Source organism: Ovis canadensis, chromosome 1, assembly GCF_042477335.2.
Source record: "Ovis canadensis isolate MfBH-ARS-UI-01 breed Bighorn chromosome 1, ARS-UI_OviCan_v2, whole genome shotgun sequence".
NCBI lineage: Eukaryota > Metazoa > Chordata > Mammalia > Artiodactyla > Bovidae > Ovis > Ovis canadensis.
Genome location: NC_091245.1, coordinates 239,092,820 through 239,108,824, shown reverse-complemented (window position 1 = coordinate 239,108,824; position 16,005 = coordinate 239,092,820).

The window sequence follows — 16,005 nt, the reverse complement described above, 5'->3', positions numbered from 1 at the left end:
AATTGCCTAACTCATTTTGTCTCTGCCCAGGTCAACAAGCTACAACATGCAGTGCCAGTTCAACAAGGATATACAACACTAGAGCTGACCACAGAGAATATCACTCACCCTTAGATGGACACTGCTATAAGGACTCTGAGTCCTGAGACTAGCAAGAGGGGGAGGCCCAATGCCCCTTGCAGTTCCAGATCAGCAGGAAGTAGCCAGAGAGACCTCGATGCCCCTATTCCCAAAGAATTGGGCCTCCCATCTCTTGAGGGGGAAATCTTAGGTAGTTAGAATAGGAAAAAGGAATCCAGAATGGCAGTGGCTAAAGACAAGGAAGGAAAAAGCCTGAGAAAATAGAGCAAAGGAAGGTCTGAGGACTGGAGTGAGGACCTCAGGTAAAACAAACAGCACTCCTGGCTAGCCCAGTTTACATAGGGCAGGCCTAGGTGGAGGAGAAAAAAACATATAGAGAGAGGAGCCAAAGGGCCGGGGGTCTCTCTCTCTTTTCTTCACGTCTTTTGGGTCAGCATGCCCTCATACCTTAGGATGTATTTTCCTTTGCTTTCTAAATAAAATTGAGCTGTAACACGGAGCTGTAATACTGGTCCTTCTGAGGGCTGAAATATTGGTCCGTCACTTCAAATTTTTGTTGTGATGAGACAGAACCAAGGAAATTACACACTCCCCAGACATAATTATGTTAACTTTTTTTCAAAATTTTGTGACGTGTTGATATACAGTTTTCATTTACTTCTGATAAAATGTCTCAAAGTCTTCCCTCTCTTGTCTTTCTAAAGTATAACCACATATTCAGCTGGGGACTTAGGAAATGCGATAAACTGTGAAACATCTGTTTCTTTACCAGAGTATATTTCATAACCTATATATTGTATCAGAGGGTGCAAACTGACAGCCTCAGATAAAGTTTAGTCTGCAGATACATTTTCTTTGGGCCACGTCTTTTTTTAAAAAATTAGTTTCCAGTATTCAACAAACAAAAGGCTGCAATTTTTAAATTTTGAATTTCTATCTTTTGTATTCAGAACATACTTCCACCAGTTAAGAAAAGACTGATATGAGGATGAAGTCCTTTCTTGGGAAGAGGCCCTGAAGGCACAGGTGGGTGTGCCTCTTTGATTGGCAGCATTCCTACTACTCTGTATTGTATTGCACCCAGTCTATGAATTAATATCCCTGTAGGCATTAGAGTTTGCATAACTGACATTTTCTTCTGCCACTTCAGTCACTGGGGAGATCACTAATATCTAGCAATATCTTATAGTGGAGGTGAGGGTAGAATTACATAGAAGTGCCTAGCCATAGAAATTTAATTTTCATAAACAGCTAAATCTGTATCAGTTTGTAATTCTGGGTATGTGCGTGTGTGCACACGTGTGCTCAATCATGTCTAACTCTTTCCACCCCATAGACTGTAGCCTGCCAGGCTCCTCTGTCCATGGTATTTTCCAGGTAAGAACACTGGAGTGGGTTGCCATTTCCACCTCCAGGGGATCTTTCCAACCCAGAGATCAAACCCGTGTCTCTTGTGTCTCCTGCATTGGCAGGCAGATTCTTTACCACTGTGCCACCTGGGAAGCCCCTTGTAATCATTGGTATGCTCTAAAACTGTTAAGCCACAATTGAAAGGAAGTCCTATAGCCAGATAATATCTGACTCTTTTTTTTTTTTTTTTGGTAGTATGATTCAGTTCAGTTCAGTTCAGTCGCTCAGTCGTGTCTGACTCTTTCCGACCCCATGAATTGCAGCACACCAGGCCTCCCTGTCCATCACCAACTCCCGGAGTTCACTCAGACTCATGTCCATCGAGTCAGTGATGCCATCCAGCCATCTCATCCTCTCTCGTCCCCTTCTCCTCCTGCCCCCATTCCCTCCCAGCATCAGAGTTTTTTCCAATGAGTCAACTCTTCGCATGAGGTGGCCAAAGTACTGGAGTTTCAGCTTTAGCATCATTCCTTCCAAAGAAATCCCAGGGCTGATCTCCTTCAGAATGGACTGGTTGGATCTCCTTGCAGTCCAAGGGACTCTCAAGAGTCTTCTCCAACACCACAGTTCAAAAGCATCAATTCTTTGGTGCCCAGCCTTCTTCACAGTCCAACTCTCACATCCATACATGACCACTGGAAAAACCATTAGTTATACTATAAAAAGTATTTTTAAAATCCACTCAGGATTCTTTGGACTCAAACGCAAACATTCAAACCCAGATGTGTTTAAAGTTTAAAGCCAGGAGTGAGGCTTGGAACCTAAGAGACATTCAAGAAAATAGTAAGTAATGAGAACAGCTGACTGGGTACTGGCTGCATACAATCTCATGCAAAGTACTCCTGATTCTGAGAGCATTTCTTACAATGCCTCTTCTTCACCCACCCACCTCACCCCTATTTCAGTTAGTTTCTCTTCCCAGTCTTAATCTTCTCACTGTGGCTACTCCAGCCCCTGAAGTTTGTCAGTCTCCATTGGTTGGTTGTTGGAGGAAGGGCTCAGATTGGTCTAGCTCCTCTTTTGAAACCAATTGCAGAAATCATAAAGCAATGTGCAACTTCTGGATTGTTTGCTATGGGTTAAGCTTTGGGCCAAGCTTTGGGCCTTGATTGTCTTGTCCAATCAATCACAGCCAATGATGTCTTAACATCCTTATAATCATCATCCCTCTCATCTCATATCATCACAGTCAGTACCATTGCTAGCATCATGTATGGATGTGAGAGTTGGACTATGAAGAAAGCTGAGTGCTGAAGAATTGATGCTTTTGAACTGTGGTGTTGGAGAAGACTCTTGAGAGTCCCTTGGACTGCAAGGAGATCCAGCCAGTCCATTCTGAAGGAGATCAGCCCTGGGATTTCTTTGGAAGGAATGATGCTAAAGCTGAAACTCCAGTACTTTGGCCACCTCATGCAAACAGTTGACTCATTGGAAAAGATTCTGATGCTGGGAGGGATTGAGGGCAGGAGGAGAAGGGGACGAGAGAGGATGAGATGGCTGGATGGCATCACTGACTCGATGGACGCGAGTCTGAGTGAACTCCGGGAGTTGGTGATGGACAGGGAGGCCTGGCGTGTTGCGATTCATGGGGTCGGAAAGAGTCAGACATGACTGAGCGACTGAACTGAACTACTATGTGCCAGACAACCTCCTAAAAACTCTAGACATGATTCATTTAATCCCAATGACAACTTGGGAGGCAGACGCTATTTTGACCGTATTTTATGGATGAGGCCAGTGAATATGGTTGTGCATACTGGGCAGGGACCTGAAGGCAATGGAATCTTCCCTTCCAACCAGCTGAGGATGGGACCGGCATTAATACACGTGTCTAGAACAAACCATTTTCCCTTTGGGCTTGCAAAATTGGTTCACAGAGAATTACAAGGTAATCCCTTCATTGAGAAATTACTAAAACTGGCTTCAATTCACTCTGTTTGCACAGTTGTGCATCTCTCTAAATGTTTTATGAGCTGGTACAGTCAGCATTTGAGACAGGACAAAGCCAGAGCCAGATGTTAAAGTATGTAAAGCTCTTTCACTCCCATTCCCCTTTTCTGTGCTCCCTCATCCCTAGAACTCCTCTCTTCTCTCTTCTCATTTCCTCAGCCTCTGCTGTTGCCAGCTCCACAGAGGCTGACACTTTAGGTCCCTTCTCTGAAGACTCCATCTCACCCTAAGATTTAGACCACATCGTGAACACAGGATTTGACAGGATTGAGCAATGGCCAGGCTGGGGTCACAGTTGAAAATAAAAGTTGCTGCTCAATCTAAAGCACCTGGATAGTCACAGTTTTTCTGCAGATGATGTGGTGAATTCCACCAAAAAAAAAAAAAAAAAGAGGGAGGACCTCAGTTGAGGACCAGCAATCAAACACAAGTCAAGGGCAGCTTGGTGGGTAATGTAGACATGTTTAGAGGCTCCATGAGGGAGGAACTAAGTAGTAGGAGGTAAGTTGGATGCCAGAGGGAACTTGGAGTGAGTGAACACAGTGGGACAAATTCAGCTAAGAGGATGTTGTGTCAGCTGTCTTATAACCACACTCAGTTGGGAGTGTTGGGTGTTTTCACACATCACATTCAAGACTTCTTAAAGATACTTACACACTCATTGGACTACTGAAAACCACACTCCTCAAAATTTTCTGCCACTAGTTGGTCTTGGGGGTCCTCTGCTCTTTCCATTCTTCCTTCCTTCCTCCTTTTTTCCCTCTCTTCCTTCCCTTCTTTCTTCTTATATCAAATACTTATTAAGTCCTTATCATGTACCAGATCTTTCAGGTATTGGCAATCTAGTGGGGAATAAAACAGTAATAATATCAATAACCTCAGATATGCAGATGACACCACCCTTATGGCAGAAAGGGAAGAAGAAAGAGCCTCTTGATGAAAGTGAAAGAGGAGAGTGAAAAAGTCGGCTTAAAGCTCAACATTCAGAAAACGAAGATCATGGCATCCGGTCCCATCACTTCATGGGAAGTAGATAGGGAAACAGTGGAAACAGTGTCAGACTTTATTTTGGGGGGCTCCAAAATCACTGCAGATGGTGACTGCAGCCATGAAACTAAAAGACGCTTACTCCTTGGAAGAAAAGTTACAACCAACCTAGACAGCATATTCAAAAGCAGAGACATTACTTTGCCAACTAAGGTCCATCTAGTCAAGGCTATGGTTTTTCCAGTGGTCATGTATGGATGTGAGAGTTGGACTGTGAAGAAGGCTGGGCACCAAAGAATTGATGCTTTTGAAGTGTGGTGTTGGAGAAGACTCTTGAGAGTCCCATGGACTGCAAGGAGATCCAACCAGTCCATTCTGAAGGAGATCAGCCCTGGGATTTCTTTGGAAGGAATGATGCTAAAGCTGAAACTCCAGTACTTTGGCCACCTCATGTGAAGAGTTGACTCATTGGAAAAGACTCTGATGCTGGGAGGGAATGGGGGCAGGAGGAGAAGGGGACGACAGAGGATGAGATGGCTGGATGGCATCACTGACTCGATGGACATGAGTCTGAGTGAACTCCGGGAGATGGTGATGGTCAGGGAGGCCTGGCGTGCTGCGATTCATGGGGTCGCAAAGAGTCGGACACGACTGAGCGACTGAACTGACTGAACTGACTGACTGACTCCTTACCCCAAGGAGCTCACATGCCAGAGGTGAAGAGAGACAAGAAAAAAAAAAGTCCTACTGGGATTTCTGTTTGCCTAATGTATTCTTTGGACAACAAGCCACACCTGACCAAGGAGCCCCCATTAAGACAGAAGTTGCCTAGCAGCCTCTCAGTAAGCCCAATGGGTAAGCATCACACTAGTTTACAACTTCCTCTGAAATATCTGCTTGTCCCATGTTTCTTGGTGGATGAATTAGGCTCCTGCCCAGTTTCCAAGATTTCTTAGCATCTTAAGGTTTTTCCTTCCTATCCTTTTTCTTCTTAGCCAGTCTTCAGAAAATAGTCTTATGTCAGCCATGTGTCCTTTAATATGAATCTGAGACACCATATTGCCTCTCCTAAGAATTTGGCCATCTTCTTGGTAACGATAACCCTGTATACGAGACCTCAAAAAAGGCACAGATATACAGAACAGTCTTTAGGACCCTGTGGGAGAGGAAGAGGGTGGGATGATTTGGGAGAATGGCACTGAAACATGCGTAATATCATATATGAAACGAGTCGCCAGCCCAGGTTCAGTACATGATACTGGGTGCTTGGGGCTGGTGCACTGGGATGACCCAGAGGGATGGTACAGGGAAGGAGGAGGGAAGGGGGTTCAGGATGGGGAACACGTGTATACCTGTGGCGGATTCATATTGATGTATGGCAAAACCAATACAATATTGTAAAGCAATTAACCTCCAATTAAAATAAATAAATTTATATTTAAAAAAGTTGGCCATCTTCTTTCTTAGTTTGAAAGCTTGAATGAAGTGGCTTGTCCTTATTAAAGAAATTTGAGAAGTCAGGTCTTCAATGAAGTAAATAGCAGGGAGAAAGCCTGTCCAAATACACACCTTCTTCTTTACATTCAAAGCTGGCCTTCATTCAGTATTTCCTCTGGTTTTAATTAGAAGCAAAATGTACTTCACGCTTCCTAAAAATGCTCAAGGGTAATTCAGAACTAAACTGCATTTACCTAATATTACCAAGTTTATACTTCCTAATCACAGCTGTTTGCCAGCAGTTCTGTATTAGTAGTACAGTGTCAGCTTCCAGTAAGGGTGGAGGCGTGGGGAGGGACTCGTGACAGTGAAGCCGGTCTTTTCAGGAGGAGACAGCTCGAAGTCCATGACCATTCTCACTAAAGGAACACTGAATAAATAGGAAAAGCGTCCAAATAAGCTTAAATAAGCTGAAAAGAGCAGTGTCTGCCATTGCCTCATGTTGAAGTTAGGGGAGAGCACACCTATTCATTCCTGACACTTTAAGGCCTCATTAACTAGATACTGCTTAGGCCAAATTAATTGTGTTAAAGGAGAAAGCACCTGTCAATGCATTTAATTGTGTCCCTATTATTAGAACGCTTACATCTTATATTCTGCGTAGGATGGAGACAAGACTTTATAAATGATCAGAAAGGTATTTCTTGTATGTTTAAATCAGACTAAAAAGTGTCCAACTATGTCCTAATAGCAGCCCAGTCTCTAAAAATAAACTCTGTGTCTGTTACTTGCAATGCTGGCTTCACTGAGAGTCTATTTTACGTGATTTTTCCATGCCTAGAAAAAAAGAGGTGTGGTTCTTCCTGCAAACACTTTTGAAGATCTATTTGATGATTTTGTAGGATCCATAAAGTGCCTAAGGATTACTCATGTATCGCTGGCTTCAGAGTAACTGAAATGACTGTAGTGATTGTTTTTTAACTTTCTACAGATGTTAGAAAATTTCAAGTCAAGTGCTTCATAAAAAATGTCACTCTACCTATGCCTGATTCCTTTATCTTAATGAATGGAATTCTTTTTAAAACTTGGACTTGTGCATGTTTGCTTACTGTAGGCAATAATTACGATTAATTATTTTGCAAAGCTCCAGAAAATTGAAACTGAGCTACTGCATTTCATGAGCTTCTATTAAAAAAAAAGTTTTTGTTTTTTTTTTTTCCTGCTTATATTGTTCCTTGCATTTTATTGAAGGATGGATACTGATGCTTACTTAGGGGAGATGGGGAGAAAGGAACAGGACAGATTTTCTCCTGTTCCAACATTTTCTTATAAAATCAGAGTCTGTGAAGCAAGAAGTAATAATATAAGAAGAAGTGGTACAGCTGCTTTCTTCCGGTTTTCCTTTCCCACGTTTTACACCAGGGAAATTGATGCCCAGAAAGACGACATCTTTTACAAAGGTGAGAAATCAATTGGAAAAAGGATAGGCACTAGGATCTATGTTCTCCAGACCTCTGGTCCGGTGCTCTTACCACTTAGAAAGAACAATAGTAGGAGGAAGGCCTTTATGAATATAACACAAACACAGTAAATTTTTTTAGATCTGTGCATGATGCATACAGCTTTTAAAGCAAAGTCTTTGGAATATTTACAGAAGGAATAACTACCCCACCTCCGAAATAAAGAGAGAAAAACATACCTTACTTGAAATATTTTGCTAATTATATAGGGAATATTTTGGAGAGGCTAGAATGGGCAGCTATCACTTATCTGCGGTTGAGAAATTAAGTTGGCTTTGGATTCATCTCTCTGCTAGTGAAATGTATACCGGAGCAAGCATATTTATTGGATATTCCAAGATCCAGAAAACAAAACTTCTCTATTCAAGCCATGTATCTATCAGAGTTCCTCTTGGAAGTAACCAGAACTGACTTTGGATGAGCTAAATCCGAAAAGAATTTCTCAAAAAGGTTACTGGATACTCACAAAATTTCCAGCAAAGCTAGAATATTAAGCACAGGAAAGAAGTAGGAACCAAGAAAGCCTGAGTACCAGGAACACAGCTAAAATTACTCCTCAGGAAATATCAGGTTGGACATGATGGCCATATCTGAAGGATGCCAGACATTGCCTTTGCCAGTCTTGGACATTGCCTGCCGCTGGCATCATTACCAATACTCACCCAGGAACTGTCATCGCTGCTGCCTACACCAGGACAAAATCTTTGTCCCTGTATCTTCACATCACTTGCCCTAGTGTAGGTTTATAGGTTGAGAGTATCTGGCAATATTAAGGTTATAATCCTTTATTCTGGCTGCTACAAAAGCTGTTATAGCAGGCACCTGCTATTTATTACTTTTGTGGACATCAAAAGTAATGGGTAATTCTTTGCCCCATTCCTTCCTTACCCAGGAAGGAAAGGGGTGCACATGACATGCAACCAACACCACCAAAGATATCAGCCTGTCAGATATCCAGAGCAAATTACGTTCATATTGTTCAGTGAAGAGGCAGGGGGGAAATGACCATTTTTCAACAACATCTACATCATAAACAATTAAAATTATAAAGAAAAGGAGCTGCATAACCCAATGAATGTATAATGAAGAATGCCTCAACCCACCTCCAAAATCTAAACCAAGTCTTCCACTACCTAACTGCATAACCTTGAACAGGTCCCTTCACATCTCTGGTTCTGTTTCATCATCTTATAAATGAGAGAGTTGAACAAAACAATCTTAAGGTCTCTTCTTGCTGTGACAGCCTCTAACTCAAACCTGAGAGTATCAAGAGAGTGGGTGGCTTAGTCCTGTGGCCTGGTAAACCAGATCCCATTTGGAAGAAACAACCATGAAGTGGAAAGGTTTGTGCAGACAGACAAGAAAGAAATCTAAGTTTTTTTTTTTTAATTTCATCACTTATGCTTTGATTGAGACAAAGAAAATATTTTTTAAAATTTCTCACCAGTTAAGAGGTAAGAAACCATTTGCTGGAAAGGCACTTGGAGTAGCTAATTCAGATTTGCTAGTGAGAATCTGTACTAGTAAAGCAAAGAGGATACAAGAGCACTGGGTAGCACTGTGTTTATTTCTGCATCAGCAGTGTCACCAATTCAAGTGCTGGAATTTTCAATGATTATCTTCGGCATCAACCGATAGACTTTGATTTTCAATGCCAAACTTGAAGCTTTAAGAACAAAATCAATAAGCTCTTAAAGTGAGGAAAATTTCTTAAAATCTCTTGAAGAAGTCTTAAACATCCTGGAGTTACTTCCAGAGTAATTAATAACGTATAACAGAAGCCTTGTTAGGACATAACAGTGAAGAGCGTCTGTTTATCTTTCTCAAATCATAACTCTGTGTACATCTTTCATTGTTTGCAATAGGAATCCTGTCACTCTCATGAAAACACAGGGATAAGAATTGTGTGGCTATATTTTTATAGGAAGAACAAGGCTTGAAAAACTGGAGTCTGGTATCTGCCCAAATTCTGAGTAGAGTTTGCTTAAAAAGGAAACTTCCTGTGGGTTAAATAATGTAAGAACCTGTAGTGACAGTCCTTGCCACTTGATCTTTTAGGCAGATAACCAACCTTGAAGTCACCTTGAGGTCCTTCATAATTAGGGAGCAAAGAGGACTTCAGGAAAATCATGTGTTTTTAAACAATCTTTGAACAGCATTCTACTTTTAATTTTCTGCGAAAAACTCTCTTACTCATCAGAGCATATTTTACCATGACTCTGTTTTCCCCAAATGTGAAATTTATGAATTGGAGCAATCAGTCAATACACAACTCTTATGAGGTGCCCGAGATAATGAATTTGTATATCAATAATCAATTTCATAATACTACGTATACAGATCAGATTCCTAGAAGAAAATCCTGGAATATGTATCAAATTAGAAAGTGTATACAGAGAATAATTAATAGATGCATTAACAGTAAAACATTTGAAAAGACAACACATTGACTTAAACTATAAACACTCTGTGGACCACCTCATATTCCCATTTATACTTTATAATAAATGATCTGAATGGAAGGCAATAAGTAAAAAGTACAAATGGTCCTCAATACTTATGCTTGTTTTTGAAGTAAGTTAAAGTTTCAGATAATTTTTGAGCAAAAATGACTATGCTTTTTCAACTGTTAGTCACGGAAAAAAGGAATAAGAACATTAGGAAAATTATTTAACCAGCAGTTTATATTAAAACATTTTAATTTTAAAAATCTGTTAAATATTTAAAACCAAATAAGCATTTGGCAATCCAACTCTAGGCAACAGAAATTTGGTTATAGTATTTCATATACCTGTTAAACCACAAATAAAGGTTGCAGTTTCTTTTTAAATATTTTTTTCTATTCCTCTTTGACATTTAGAGTCGATTAGCTAATTATTGGGTGTGGATGTCTGTGGCTTGAGCTTTTCTCCTGAGGAATCAATATTTATTTAATGATTTTTAAAGGCAAAATCGTCTGTTTTTTCAGGGTGGTCCCAGTACTTACCAGTTGTAAAATAAACTCGGCTGAGATCCAAGAAATTCACATGGGTTCAGGTTAAACTGAGTATTTTGGTTCTTTTAGAATTGAAACTTGGGCTAATGAGAGCCTCTAGTCATTTTTTTCCCTCTAAACATAGGGTTATGTTCTTCTGGAGAGTAATCACTATTAAATCTAAGGTAAGTTTTAATATGAGTCCTTTTCCTTCCTGTTAAAACTCGAAGGTATATCCTTGGGACTTCAATCTCCAGTCCCCACACAAGATTACGTATTCTGAACCAAGTTTAAAAAGGTGAATAAATTCAATACTAACAAAATGAGTCTTTGGCCTTTGCAAAATCAAGCCAATGAGTTCTGAGCCAAGAACAAGAATATGTTTTTGTTCTGGTGTATCAAGTCAGTTTTTTCAATTATTTTTAAAAATACTCCTCCAATTAGAAAAGCATAAAATTCAACTTTAAAACAGTTTTAAACAGCCAATTTGTCTTTATAAAAGCCTAAGAAAACATAAGGATTATCGGCTTCACTTTACAGAGGAAAGTGATAACAATGATGCACTGATCCCATTATCCATACAAAGCAAAGCCCTGGAGAAAAGGCTAGAAATGATGCAATCTTGGCATAGGGGGTAAGTTTAGAAAAATAGGAAAGCCACATTAAAACAAAAAAAAAGAAAGGTTTTTAAAAAGCAGAAAACAGACCAGCTGTTGACTTCTGGATGTCAATGGCAACAAGAGAAAACAACACATGTGGATTCAATGTTCTTTCCACAGACAGAATCTCAGAAAAACATATTCTCTGAGAGATCTAACCAATTATGTTTGACTGTAAACCACTGTCTAACACACCCTACCACATTCCTGTGCCCGGAAAAATAAGAGGATGGAGATGGATAGACTTAAAAGATAGATCCAGACTTCAAGGAGAACAGTCAGAAAAGTACCAGTGACTGAAATAAAAACTCCCATTGCGTGGATATCTCACCATTAGCATGAACATTTTCATTTGCCTGGAAGAAAACCAACTAGCTATTTCATGACCTCCATATTAATTACTGATAGTAAATGAGAAAAGTGTATCTCACACTTATACAATTTCCGGAGAATCACCCAGCAAGAAGGTTAAAAATGGGTTTGATATTGGCTGTCTTCCTCTAGTGGTAGAGAACCTGCCTGCTAACGCAGGAGACATGAGACACAGTTTTGATCCCTGGGTCAGGAAGATACCCTGCCAAAGGACATGGCAACCTGCTGCAGTATCCTTGCCTGGGAAATCCCATGGACAGAAGAGCCTGGTGGTCTACAGCCCATAGGATCGCAGAGAGTCAGACATGACTGAGCAACTGAGCATACACATTGGTTGTCTTTGTTTTCTGCTTATGTGACCCCTACCTTAATTAGGGGCATTCACAATCAACCAGATTCTAAAGCTTGTCCAGAAGATATCAAAGAAAAAGCCCAGAATGGACTTCTGAACCTGAGACCCTTCATTAGCTTTTTTTTCTTTTACTTGCTGCCTCATATCTGTGTGATGTTGAAATTAAACTGTCTAGATGTTTTGTCTCAACAGCCTTCCAATAATGCAGTTAGGTCATGGGTCATGTTGTGATCTAATAACAAGAGTGGAAACACAGAGTGCCCTCTTAGGAAGATTTCACAGTCAAATTCAGGAAGACAGAGAGGTGATTAACTATGATAATACAGTGCAAGTGCTGAGAGACAGGAATGCATAGAAAATGTTAAAAAGCACATATATTTGCATTAACATAGTCTGGTAGGGTGTGAGACACAGAAGTATTCCTCAAAGAGGTGACCATCTTTGTTAATCTTGAAGAGCCACTGGTGCAAGTAACCCAAGCAAGGATGTGACTCAGAAAAAGTCCTTCCAGGCAGAGTGAGTGCCCTGAGCAAGAACATGGAGCCTAAGAAAGCATAGAAATTCAAGAACCTATCAGTTGTGGCATGAGAAAAGCAACTTCATTTTGTTCACTGATTTACCCCCAGTGCCTAGGAAAGTACTAGCCTTAAAGTAGGTGCAAAGCCATGAATGATTAAACAAACAAATCCAGTCATGTATTATCAGCCATTTTTGACTGTTGAATGGAGAGGCAATATTATTTTTATTTTTATTTTTTGGTTATATCACCAGCACACAGGATCTTAGTTCCCCGACCAGGGATCAGTCAGCCAGCCCCTGCAGTGAAAGCAGGGAGTCTTAAGCACTGGCCCACCTGGGAAGTCCCAAAGGGGCAGAAGTTGAAGCAAGGAGACTAGCGGGGAGACTTTAACATTAATCTAAGTACAAGATGATGGAGGGTTCGGCAAGGGCAGTGGCAGCAAAAATGAAGGAATGTGAGAGAATTTGAGGTGTATTTTGGAAGCAGAGTCAAGGAACTGATATTTAGAAGAGTGGAGGGATCTAGGAGCACCACCACATGGCTGAAGGCATGCAGGAGCTGTGTTTTCTTCACACCTAATGGTAGTAATGGAGGTAGAAATAAATCCAAGTAAGCAATAGTTATGGAGCAGTAGTATTTAAGTAATTGAGGTACTTAACTGATGTTGTGCTTCTTCTAACCTGACTCTAATTTTGTATCATGATAAAAATATAAGTTAACATTCTGCTTAAACATTTCAGCAATTATATGCATTAAAAAAATTTAAAGATCATAAGTGTATTTCTTAGTGTTAGGCTTTTATGGATGATTTTTACTTTCTTCTTTGTATGTTTTGATGAAATATTTCACAATGATCACATAATTACAGGGTAGTCATATTTTATGTAATAGATGTATCTGAGACTCTTGCATAACAAAGACTTGCAAAATTTAAGAATCATTTCAGTAACAAGCACAGCTGTTATTTCTGTTTAACACCTATAGTGGTGCCACTATTAGTACAAACACAAGTTACAATTTGCTACTATTTTCAAAATATTTTGGAGAGTAGAGAGATTAGTATCATTTTAAAATTAATGAATAAATAAAAATGATTTTATAGTAATGAACATTGATACTAGTCAAGTTAAACACCAAAGACACCATGTTATACTTTCTTAGAGAGAAAAATTTATTTGCTCTTTGAACAGTTGTATATTTGAATAGGAAATATCCTCTTATCTTCTAGTTAGGGTTTTTATTTGCACGATTTACACTCTTTTCAGATAAGAATGCCTTAATCAGGCACCATAGCCACCTACTGACATATCAAATTGTAAGTGAATTACCTGAGAGAAAAATAACGCCTAAATCTGCTTGAAAAATAAAAAATCAAATGGGTAGTAAATGTTGCCAGTATCTATCTAAATTTCTAGATGTTAAGCCACATGTGAATCATGATTACATTTGTATAATTTTCTTTAAGCAAAACTTGGAATTTAAATGTTTGATTCATCTCTGTAGTTTCCATCTCATTCAATCTCTGAGGAGTCAAAGGAATCCATTGAGTCTATAACTGATAGATGCCAGGATCATCTCATTGGCCATCTGCAGACTAACTGCACCTTCTGTCTCCAAGAAAGGAACCCTGAGGGACTTTTATCCATCTGAGTTATGTATGTGTGGGGGGAGAGATGTGAGTATGGGAAGGAAAATTGGTACTGAGCTGGTTTGAACATTTCACTAAGCACATATCTGAAGGAATAAAAAAATTGAATGCTGAATAATACAAGGGGCATAGACATCTGGAAGTCAGACCCCTTTGCCTTACCATAACACACCACACATCATAAACACAACTGATTTCTACCTCTATTTCCTTCCTTATCAGAACATAGTAATCTTTCTCATCCTAGCTCAGAATCATCGAAGTCTTTGATTCTATCCATTAGTAAGAAGTCCCCAAAATCTCTCCAAAAAACTCAATTCAGTTCAGTCACTCAGTCGTGTCCAACTCTGTGACCCCATGAATCCCAGCACGCCAGGCCTCCCTGTCCATCACCAACTCCCGGAGTTCATTCAGATTCATGTCCGTCGAGTCAGTGATGCCATCCAGCCATCTGATCCTCTGTTGTCCCCTTCTCCTCCTGCCCCCAATCCCTCCCAGCAGCAGTCTTTTCCAATGAGTCAACTCTTCGCATGAGGTGGCCAAAGTACTGGAGTTTCAGATTTAGCATCATTCTTTCCAAAGAAATCCCAGGGCTGATCTCCTTCAGAATGGATGGGTTGGATCTCCTTGCAGTCCAAGCGACTCTCAAGAGTCTTCTCCAACACCACAGTTCAAAAGCATCAATGTTTCAGCACTCAGCCTTCTTCACAGTCCAGCTCTCACATCCATTCATGACTACTGGAAAAACCATAGCCTTGACTAGGCGGACCTTAGTCGGAAAAGTAACGTCTCTGCTTTTGAATATGCTATCTAGGTTGGTCATAACTTTTCTTCCAAAGAGTAAGCGTCTTTTAATTTCATGCCTGCAGTTACCATCTGCAGTGATTTTGGAGCCCCCCAAAATAAAGTTTGACACTGTTTCCACTGTTTCCCCATCTATTTCCCATGAAGTGATGGGACCAGATGCCATGATCTTCGTTTTCTGAATGTTGAGCTTTAAGCCAACTTTTTCACTCTCCTCTTTCACCATCATCAAGAGGCTTTTTAGTTCCTCTTCGCCTTCTGCCATAAGGGTGGTGTCATCTGTGTATCTGAGGTTATTGGTATTTCTCTCAGCAATCTTGATTCCAGCTTGTGTTTCTTCCAGCCCAGCGTTTCTCATGATGTACTCTGCATAGAAGTTAAATAAGCAGGGTGACCATATACAGCCTTGACGTACTCCTTTTCCTATTTGGAACCAGTCTATTGTTCCATGTCGGGTTCTAACTGTTGCTTCCTGACCTGCCCACAGATTTCTCAAGAGGCAGGTCAGGTGGTCTGGTATTCCCATCTCTCTCAGAATTTTCCACAGTTTCTTGTGATCCACACAGTCAAAGGCTTTGGCATAGTCAATAAAGCAGAAGTAGATGTTTTCCTGGAACTCTCTTGCTTTTTCCATGATCCAGTAGATGTTGGCAATTTGATCTCTGGTTCCTCTACCTTTTATAAAACCACCTTGAACATCAGGAAGTTCACGGTTCACGTATTGCTGAAGCCTGGCTTGGAGAATTTTGAGCATTACTTTACTAGCATGTGAGATGAGTGCAATTGTGCGGTAGTTTGAGCATTCTTTGGCATTGCCTTTCTTTTGGATTGGAATGAAAACTGACCTTTTCCAGTCCTGTGGCCACTGCTGAGTTTTCCAAATTTGCTGGCATATTGAGTGCAGCACTTTCACAGCATCATCTTTCAGGATTTGAAAGAGCTCAATAGGAATTCTATCACCTCCACTAGGTTTGTTCATAGTGATGCTTTCTAAGGCCCACTTGACTTCACATTCCAGGACGTATGGTTCTAGATGAGTGATCACACCACCGTGATTATTCAGGTCATGAAGATGTTTTTTGTATAGTTCTTCTGTGTATTCTTGCCGTCTCTTCTTAATATCTTCTGCTTCTGTTAGGTCCATACAATTTCTGTCCACTATTGAGCCCATCTTTGCATGAAATATTCCCTTGGTATCTCTAATTTTCTTGAAGAGATCTCAGTCTTTCCCATTCTGTTGTTTTCCTCTATTTCTTTGCATTGATTGCTGAAGAAGGCTTTCTTATCTCTT